This window comes from Mycetomoellerius zeteki, unplaced genomic scaffold, assembly GCF_001594055.1.
Source record: "Mycetomoellerius zeteki isolate Tzet28-1 unplaced genomic scaffold, Tzet1.0 scaffold58, whole genome shotgun sequence".
Taxonomy (NCBI): domain Eukaryota; kingdom Metazoa; phylum Arthropoda; class Insecta; order Hymenoptera; family Formicidae; genus Mycetomoellerius; species Mycetomoellerius zeteki.
In genome coordinates this window covers 1,206,129-1,217,073 of record NW_017257588.1, presented here as the reverse complement: position 1 = coordinate 1,217,073, position 10,945 = coordinate 1,206,129, and the positions used below count along the sequence as shown (strand labels likewise).

Below are 10,945 nucleotides of genomic sequence, written 5' to 3'. Positions count from 1 at the left end.
TAGGGTTAGCAACAAAATCGGAAACGGGTATATTTCGATAGTATATGTTCCAAGGAACATTTTGATACCAAAAACTTGCGAGTAACAAATTCTATACATGTAAATTTTGGTCATAACGTTGCGACGCGCGACAATGCAGTTTTGATTATTTATCGGAATTTGTTTAACAATGTGATTTTTTCGATATTTCTTTGCACTATCCTAGAGCAACAAAAAAGCAACAAAATCTGGTGCCTTTGTTTTTTTGATATCGCAGCTCTATATCCATTTTTTCATTATGGGGGGGTCCAGCTTTATATTAACCTGGACCCCCCCATTTTTTTTTTATTGCTGCTAAACGGTTGGAGCAACAAAATTCGCTCTAGAGCAACTAATTAGCTACAAAAGAGCACTAAATTTTTGACCTATCGCGAAGTTGATTTTCGATGGTGGGGGGTCCAGGTTAATGGGGGTGTAATGTGGCCTTTCAAAAATAGCCTTAAAACATTAGTTTTATTTAAAAAACAGTATTTGGTTTCACACACACAAAATTAACAAAAAAGTAAAACATTTTAAAATGCAAATGAATGTATATACATTCACATAACTTCTGCATATAAGCTGCTCAGAAATAGTACACGTAATATAATAGATTAATAGTACAGCTACAATCGATTATCAAATAATTATTTTGATATGAAAATCTCAAAAAAGAGGTCGTGAGTAATCAATATTCATAGAGAGCCACATTAACAAAATACCATGGTATTGTTTAAATTTACATAACTCAAAATATAAACGGTCAAATAAAATGTTAAATAGCAAATAACAACCTCAAAAATACATATATTCATGTGATAATACGCTCAAGTTTAAGAAAAATGAGGAAGTAGGTGTAATTAAATGCTAAAGTGTACCTCAGAAATGTTTCGAAATACTTGAAAGTAAAAATGCGTTATAATAATAAGTGCTGGCTATTAAGTATTGATAATGTTAGCGTCATGGTGTAACGGTAAGCTACTAAACTAATAATTCCATAAGTAATCATTAGGATTCGCTATATAATAACGGAGATATTAAGAGAGACCACAATATGTATGTACACTGGCTATAATACCACCTTCTCCTCTATCTATTGCCTTGTTTTTATTGCAAAATTCAATATTCGAATTTTACTTTCATTTCATCACTGCATTTTAGTACTTACAACTTTGAGTTTTTGCAAATCTACAACTATCGATTTTATACATTTCATCATGAATTCAATTTTATACATTTCACTATGAATTCAATATGAATTATTATAAAAATCACAAATATATCAGTCGCGCACAGCTCACTTCTTATTGCTTTCTTTGAAGCATCTTTCCCACCCCGAATGATAAGCATCTTATTACTCCACTATAGTACGACTTCCATAGATACATGTAAATATGACTTTTCTCACAGTATAATGGATTTTTTAACGAAAGCCATCGAAAAAATCAGGAAGAAAAGAAAATACGATATCGTACCGAGTATACTGTATCCAACCCTATCTGTTCGTGTCGGAATAAGAATCGACCGCAAAAGTATCTCTTCTCGCGAAGAGGCCCATTTCCCAAGACGACGTCCGGTAGCTGTTTTCGTTATAAGAGAACGTCGACGAAGCGAATTGGGTCGGCGTTCTTTCGACGATCGATCCCAGGGTTATGCCCAGGCGTCGTGCACTAAAGGAAGTTCAAAGTTCATACGGATGCCGCGACCGTGTCCTTAGAGACTACAGAGTATTGCCATAAAATTGTCGTGTAACATTGTCATGTAAGGCAGCTAGATCTGAGTTGCGAATCTGATTGTGAAACGGCTCGAAAAACGACCAAACTCATGCAAGACGCAATCTCGAGACTGTTGATACCGAGATGGTTTCCTTTTGTCGGAGATAACGCGGTCCCTGGATTTGTAGAAGTCACGATCATATAAATGAGAAATCGCGTGGAGTATCTTGAATAGGGAAATCACACGTAATGCAATCTTTTGCATTAGTAAAAAATAATACGAATGGATAATTACACGGAAAGAACAGATTTGCTAAAGTATTTAAAAATTTAGTCGGATGTGGGTCTGAAAATAATTTTGTTGGACTATCAAAATAACCATGTAAAACGCTTAAGCGTTGATGAAAATCCTACAAAAATATTCTAACAACCAGTTTAAGCGTCCTACATAATTAATGTTCATGTCCAATCAAAATTATTGTTAAATATGTGTATTTAGGTAAATTTTTAAATACTTCAGCAAAACCGTGTAGAAAATTAAATTTAGGATTGTGCAAAAAAATAAACGGTTTTATTAAAAAATCGTTTTTACGCTTTCAGACGTGCGAAGTTAAAATTTAATAAGAAAGAAGAGTTTGCCATTCTATAGTTACCTGCAATTTTACTCGCTTTTAAGCTATAACTAGTTTTTTGAAGATATAATCCTTTTATAAATAAAATTCAGAAGTTCCAGATATATATTACGGTATCGAAAGTTTTGCGTTAACTTAAGTATAAACAATTGTAACAAACATTAGTCAAAATAAGTAAAAATCCTATAGGAAATGGAATTTCACATTTTTATATTTCAAATCTAACTTTTCGATTATGGGATTTCATTTACTGCGCTTATTACATCTACACGAGTCGCAAGTTTGTGGCTATATGTACATGCAAGACGAATACATGTCGCATGAGCTCGCTCACACAGGCTGGCAAAGAGCCACAGAGAGACTCGCGGAATTCTCGTGGGAGGCTAGAAGTAAAAGCAATTGCCCCACAGTACGAAGAAGTCGTGTCTTATTTCTGCTACAGGCACGCCCGCGGAAAGTCAGACGACCCCCGAGAAGAGCTTATTATCCGTTACGAACCATCGCGGGGTGAACAAGTAACGCCGGTGACGAAAAATGAAAGACAAAGAGAATCGGAGGTGAAAGAGACTGGAAAGGAAGGGATGAAAGAAAATGGTAGGAAAAGGCGGAAAGAGGAGAGGGGAAGGTGCAAGGGGCGGAAAAGAAAGAGCGGAAAAGAGCCCTCGACAACGTTGTCGTCGCCCTTCTAGACGCCGACCTATTCTACTTCGTGTTTCTCCAAATTCCCCGGATTCACGCTGCGAAATTCCAACTTCTCGACAGAAGCACACGTAATGCTAAGTGGATAACCATTAAGGCTGGGAGACGATGACGTGGAAAAGAAGAATATAATTATTCAGACATGTACTTATGCGGTCGCATTATTTCTCCCCGTGATTACGTAGATGAGGCGTGCATTACGTAGATGAAGATGGGAAGATTAGGAAACCAGACCGAGAAATTTAACTGTCAAACCAGCGTTTTCCGCAAAATGAAACGGCCGTTTATTTTTTTTAATAGACGTAGAATATTATTAAATCCAACGTATAGAACGTTAAATATAAATATGATTTTAAAAATAATATGATATTTCTAAAGAATATGAATTTCTTATAAGGAATAGTGGGATTATTAATTTATAGTCATATTTCTGCGTCTCATATGTCTGGAAACCATGAAAGTCTCGCAAGTCTCGTTGAATTAAGTAAATTGGATAATTACTAAGTATTAAGTAGATTAAATTACGTCGTATTGATATTACATCTTCAAGATTGCGAGATACAATTTTACTATCAATTAAAAACAATTAACTTTATGATATTTCAAAGAGACATGGATTTATCTTCTTTTTTTATCATTATTCATTTTTTGTTGTTGCAATTAATTAATTATGCTGCTTACATTATCATTTATTATTCATTATATATTACAAATATTTACGAACTCGAATGCACAAGAAAAAATGTACATATATTACGCGATCGCTGAATCTTTTATAATAATTTAAATTATCAAAAAGAAACAGGATAATATTTAATAATTTAAATTATTATAAAAGACCCAGCGATCGCGTAATAAATGTATATTTTTTCTTATGCATACGAGTTTGTAAATGTTTGTAACATATGATGAATAATAAATGATAATGTAAGCAGCATAATTAATTAATTATGCAACAACAAAAAATGAAAAGTGATAAAAAAAAAGAAAATGAATTCATATATTTATTGCATTGATATCATTCGTCATTAATCGAATCAAAAGCCCAATGTTTATTTGCATATTAAGTATATCTCAAAATAACTGCAAAATATTGAGACTATAATAAATATTAAAAATCATTAACGCGCTTCCTTGCATATTTCTTACATACATTAAATAATCGGCAAAAAGGACCAGGATTATATGAGAGTTTTATATAATTGAAATGCATTACATAGAACTACGAGCGATCTTAATTCTGGCGAGAATAATGGCAAGGTCGGTGTGATTAACATATCTGAAGCAGCGAAATAGAAAAAAAAAAGAATAGAAAGGACCACGTTGGAAGATGAATACACCACCGATAGTCGAAGGAGCTAAAAAGAACAAAACTGCTTGTGACGGCGAGTAAGAGATTGAAAGAAAAAAGCTGCAGAGAGAACGAAACGAGCAAAAAAACGCTAGGACGTCTCGGTGTCATTGTCGTACTTCTTATAGTCATAAAACGATCTATTCTTCCGTTCAGAATTTTCGCGATCTAAATCTTATAGAGACTTTTAAGCAATGTCAAGTATTCAAAGTAAAGTTATTAAGCGGCAATACGCGAAAGGGAATATTGATATATGTTATCATTGAATATTCTGCACGTTATGCATATACATATAATATATTATAAAGATATTATCCTTTACTGTGTCTCGTTATTCCCTAGACTTACCGTATCTTTTAAAATAGATTTAACTTAAGTATATCGTACAATTATTCCTATCGCTTCTCTTTAATTAACTTTTTGATGATAAACTTTGAATTGTATAATTTAAAATAGAAGATAATATGACTCACACGTATGCGATGCGTAGCAGCGGACTTCTAACAGTAGCACTGTAACTTCATCGATCTGTAACACACAAATATAAAATTCAAATTGTAACAATATCCAAAGAAATTTGTATTTAAATATATCAAAAAATTATTATATATTACATATCTTATTCTCTCAAATAAATAAATACTAATAAGTAACGCAATTTCCAAAAAGTATTTGGTTATTTCAACATTAATTTTATAATTTAAATATATTAAAATACAGGACTACTCAAGCCGAGATGTCAATCGCTAATTATACAATAATTAACGACATAAAAAATACTTTCAAACGTTTCTCGGCTTGAATAGCCCTGTATCTTGATGTATTTGAATTTTACATTCATTAGAGCTTTACATTTAATTGTATTATTAATTAATTTTTAAATAAATGTTCAATTTCAATTATGTCAATCTCAATTATTTCAAAATTAATATTAAATTCTAAAATAATAATTATGTACATACATATTGCGTATTTATATTTTGCAATTAGATATTTAATTAAATAGACATTTAAATCATTACATAATTTCGAAAAAAATATTCATTTATCACAAAACTAATATTCAAATATCTAAAAAATAATTGTAATATTGTGTTTATCGAATCTTATTCGTATATCTTATTCAAATATAACATAATTTACAACATAATTGCATAATTTACGAAAAAACATTTTCTAAAATATATATCTTTGAAATTTTATAGATACAAGGTTTTTCTCTATAACTTTTAAGGTGCGTCCGGGGAGACGCTGTTAGCATTATTTGTGTCATTTTATCCTTGTTTTATTTCTAATAAACGATGAAAATAGACTGACACAAATGGCGATAATAACATTTTCCCGAACCCTTAGATTATTCATATAACCGAGAAGAAACGAATAAATAATACATCTACAACATTGTATAAATGGCATAGCTATAACATAAATGACAGATAATGAATACGTAATGAAATCTACTTGCTCCAAAGTTGCTCCGCCGTCACTTGATGGCTTCCAGGCCTCCTCCTCACCGTAGGTTAGATTCCCCCGTTGTTGCTTCCATCCGGTAGTCACATAACACTCGCGAAAATAGGATTAATTACACGCGCTCGCACTAATCAACACTGTACGACGATCGCGTACTTTGTACGGCACTCCCGACATTAATCGTACGCGACGTGCACTTTATCACTTTACGACGGAAGACGGTAACGCGAGAGAAGAAAGACCGCACAGAGTTTAAAACGCAGGAGTTTATTGCGACTCGTAATTATCGTTCGTCACGACGCCACGTAATTCGGAGCCGTGCCGCTTCGTGCGCGCGACATTACGTTAATAAACAAAAAATTCGTAAACTATGTTGCCAACTTCGCTCCGCATCGCGTGGCTCGTGAAGCGAGGCAGCGGATAAAATCAAATTATAATGACTGGTCAAAAGACGCGACAAAACGTGCAAGCGAAATTCGCACGGGATACATATCACAAATAAATCCCACGTAATTCGTGCATTATCAATAAACTGTATGATTAACGGTGTGTTGAAGCTTTTCCTCGAAACATTGAAATGAACGTATGATATTACTCGGCGTTCTCTCTATTCACTGGTACTCGGCAAATTAAATCCAATCGATGAACCTGGTGAAAAAGCTTCGTGCGCGTGAAACATATCCAATCATCATTAAAGAAACAATTGCCGCGCGTAAATATCAAAGTGAACCGATATAATTTATAACTTGTACCACGTCGTTTCGGTTTCCATGTCCAACCGCGCGAATTTGTTTCGACAAACAACATTGTCGCTTTACTGCATATACGTGCATATACACTTTATGAGCAGTTAATTATTCACGCGAAGAGACGAAGCCGCTTCTTTTCCCTCTTTCCCATCGAGCATTCGCAAAGACACAGAGAATGGACTGCGCATCTAACAATGGCTACGTTTACACCGTGCATTTAGGCCGTAGCCCATACGATAGATGTCCTTGTTTATCCTGTAGGTTAAATAAAGACACCTATCGCATAGGTCGCGGACTAAGCGGTGTAAACGCAGCCAATATCAAGTGTGGTCGACAATAATGAGAGAGAGGGATGGAAAACGGACAATCTCCCTCTCATTCTCTCTCCCATTATACCGTTGAATGGAAAGATACAGATTGGCCGTCTTCCCTCTCTCTTATGCCTAATTCACATTTTCCTTCGTATTATCGGAATCCTGTTTTCTGATTGGATGCAGAGTGAATCCAGCAATAAAGAATGATCTGCGCCATCAGTGGTCAAAATGGTCAACGTATTAAACAAAAACACCTATCGTATAGGTCGCGGACTAAGCGCAGTCATTGCAAAAATTCTCTATTGTCTTAAGTACGGTCTTAAAATGTCATAAGCCAATCATGCTTGGTTTATGCTTCGGTCTTAATTCTAAAATCTTAAAATTCAGCCAATAGGGCTACCAGTTTTAATTGATCCTAACGGAAATCTGTATTTCATTGGCTGAATTTTAGGATTTCAGGGTTAAGACCGAAGCATAAACCAGGCATCACAGAGCCGTGTTAGCGTCTTAAGATATTACTTAAGACGGTATTGAAAAAGAACGGACTTCGAATATTGGCTATTAATTTGATTTTATTAGTTGCATCACTTTACCGATTGCGCGGCGTCAGAGCAAAGTTGGCAACATCGTTTTCGAAGTTTTTGATTAATAACGGGTGCTCTTCAGTAATAGATACAAATGACGCAATGTGACGTAGTGAATCATTAAATCCTTGTTGTTTGTCAATGTTAAACAAAGATGAAATGATCATTGTGTTACACTAGACTAGTTTTCACCGAAGTCCTCTCAATTTGGTTTCACTTCAGTGCAGTTTCCGATAGAAATACTGACACAATGCTGTTTCCATTGGTGACCTTGTAGAATGTAGACCGAAGCGGAAGTGAAATGAGTGCAATCAAACGCATTTTCATTGACTTAAATTTGGTTCTACGCTACATTAAGTGTGAATTAATGTTTCAGTGGAAACTAGACCATTGTTTCTTGTTAGAAAGCACTAAATGTAATGTGACGTTCACGCGATACGACTCTGAATTCCGTAACGCGTTTCGATAGTAAGTGTGTAATCGCAAAAGTTTTGTGTTTTAATGTCAATGTGAATGTTCTTTTCACGTCGAAAAATGATAAGGTGCGCGTCGCGTACGATTAACATCGAGAGTACCGTGCAAATTACGCGATCGTAGCATTCTGCTGATTAGTGCGCGGGTGTAATTAACCCTATTTTCGTGAGTGTTACGTGAGTAGCGGCTGAAAGCAGCTGCGGTGAAATCTAACCTGAAAGGAAGAGGAAGTTTGAGAGGCATCAGGCGATGGCGAAGAAACATGTAAGAAGTAAATAAAATTTGTTATTTATATTTATTACTATTATTCTTATTTATTACTGCTTATTACTATTATTCATAGTATTATTTATTTGTTCTCGGTTATTTGAATAATTTATCTAAAGACGGCTCCAGATCACGGTGGTTTTTTCCTCCATGCTCCATTGCCAATGTATGCCAATCTTACTGCACACATAAAAAAGATTTCCGATTCCGATTGTTTTTATATCAATTCCATTCTATTGATATAAGAACAATCCCTTAAAAAATCTTTTAAAAAAAAATATACGCCAAGTGTATAAAAAAAATATTGAATACATTCTTCTTAATAAAAAATGAATATGAAATAAATGTAATTAGCCAAGTATTTCATTACGCAAGACACATAAGATAGACTGAAAGTGACTAAATTTGTCAATATATTAATATAAAATTGTCAATGGATTATAGTGAAGAAAAAACTTGGCGTGCCCGGGTCTCATTAAAACGCAATATTCTAGGACCAATATGTTTTCGTAGTATGGAAATTATTTGCAGTACGAATTAATAAAAAGATTATTATATACAATATTCTGCAGATATACGCATAGATATGAAAATAATAATTCAACAAAGAAGAGATGTTAATAATTGCTTACTAATCTTGCAAATTGGTTATCTATAATGTTTCTCTATTTAAATATTATTATCAATATTATTACATATTATTACTCCATAATTTATATCACGTCTATTATTTGTGAGTATATTTTCATGTATCCATAAACTATGTCACTATAATATATTTTAATTTATAATGTAAATACTGTGTTAAAATAATATATTCACAGAAGTACAATTAATGCTACTCGGGCACGCCAAGTTTTAAAAAATTATCTTGTTAATTATCTTGTTAAAGATTGATTTTTAGACGCAAATTAATACCTAAATTCTAAGCAGAATCGTAAGGCTCGTAACATATTTTCATAACACTTGTACACTGAAAAAAAAATTTGCAGATTTTAAGAATAAATTTTTTTCCAATAGAAAAAGATTTTTAAGAATAAATATTTATTCCAATAGTACTAACGAAATATTTATTTATAGTAAATAATATTTATTTAAAATAAAACAGTTATGTTTAAATCAAATAAATATATGTTTACATTTAGTGAATATTTCGTTAGTACACTATTGGAGTAAATATTTATTTAAAATCTACAAATTTTTTTCTGTGTAAGAACTTACAGGTGTTTATAACTTTATGCAATGTCTTTACGGACAATTTCTTGCTAGCCGTAAGATTTACAAGAAATTATTAGATATTTACAAATGATCATCTTACAGTATATAAAATCATACAGTATATAAAATCATAAAACATCATCAGTCATAAGTTCTTATGAAAACAAGTCATATGTCTTACGAAAACAAATTACGAGCTTACGATTTTGCTTAAAATTGATTCATAAATTCAATAAATATAATATGTGTATGATTATTTTCTAACAATATATTTAAATACTACTTTTTAAATAATTGAATATTTACTTCATAAGTTATGTAATTATCTTGTTAAATATCTATTTATAAGAATGAGATTTAACACGCAATATATGTACATATAATTATTTTTTGAGATATTTGTGTATTTATTTCTTTGAGCATTGTTAAAATTTGAATTTTATACTTGTATGTTACAGACCGACGAAATTACAATGCAATTACATCTCTGCTGCTGCACATCGTATCTGTGAGTCACATTATTTTTTATTTTACATTTTGCATTTTTATTTTACATTTTATATTGTTTTTATTTTATTATATATTTGGAAATTCGATTTTAATATCTACATCTGGTTTTATATTAGGTGATTGCATATGAAACCGCCCGTTGGCAATAAATGGCGTTAAGTATACTATTTCTTCAAATTGAAAGCTGGCAATACTCATAATGACAGGTCTATAAAGTCCCACCAAAAGGTGACCCCCACGTCATAGGCCTATTTTGATTGTATTTACAATAACAAGTTTTGTTCTAAATAAATCACATTTGCAGGAAGTTATGCTCCATTATTTCCTGGAGAAACGCATCATTTATTAAAGGAAGTGTATGCCAAATATGCTCCATCGAGTACAATGTGCAAAGAGTGGTTTCGCCGCTTCCAAAGTAATGATTTCTCTATGGACAACAAGGACCGCGGAAAACCACCCAAAAAATTTGAGGACACGGAATTGGACGAAGACTTGAATCAAACGCTGGTGGAGTTGGCCGAAATCTTAAATGTGGACAAATCACCACTGTATTTTCTTTCGCTCAAAAATGGGCGGTTTCATATGCAACCACCTAATAAAATCATACGAATCATACGAAAATACACCAACAAATGTAATGTTATATATTAACATTATTTTATTAGCATGCAATTATTAAATAACGATGTGTGTGTGTTTGTAAAATAACTAAATTAATTTATAGTTATTATATGAACTTCATAAAATGGGTTGTGACAATATTTTTTTATTTAAATATTTTTAAAAATAAATTAATATATCATCCGATGACATATTATAACACATTTTTTATTAATAATATATTTTTCTTTAATAAAAACAATCTTATACATTACTATTTTCTTGTACTCCAGTCTAACATGTACGTTGCAAATGGTTAACATTGCTCTATTTTCTTAGTTCGT

General features: G+C 32.5%; 1 protein-coding gene across 3 annotated transcripts in view; it reads left to right on the top strand.

Moving 5' to 3' along the window:
- Positions 1-10,945, top strand: part of LOC108728062 (limbic system-associated membrane protein) — a 185,108-nt gene that overhangs the window by 95,790 nt on the left and 78,373 nt on the right. The window contains exons 1-2 of one of the 3 annotated variants that reach the window (XM_018456412.1): positions 8,216-8,270; positions 9,950-9,999. The exons of 1 other annotated variant lie outside the window; for it this stretch is intronic. The gene's annotated coding sequence lies outside the window, so the exon portion shown is untranslated. Of the gene's footprint in view, positions 1-8,215; positions 8,271-9,949; positions 10,000-10,945 lie in introns of those variants that run through there. One more of the 3 variants, XM_018456411.1, reaches the window with a different exon arrangement.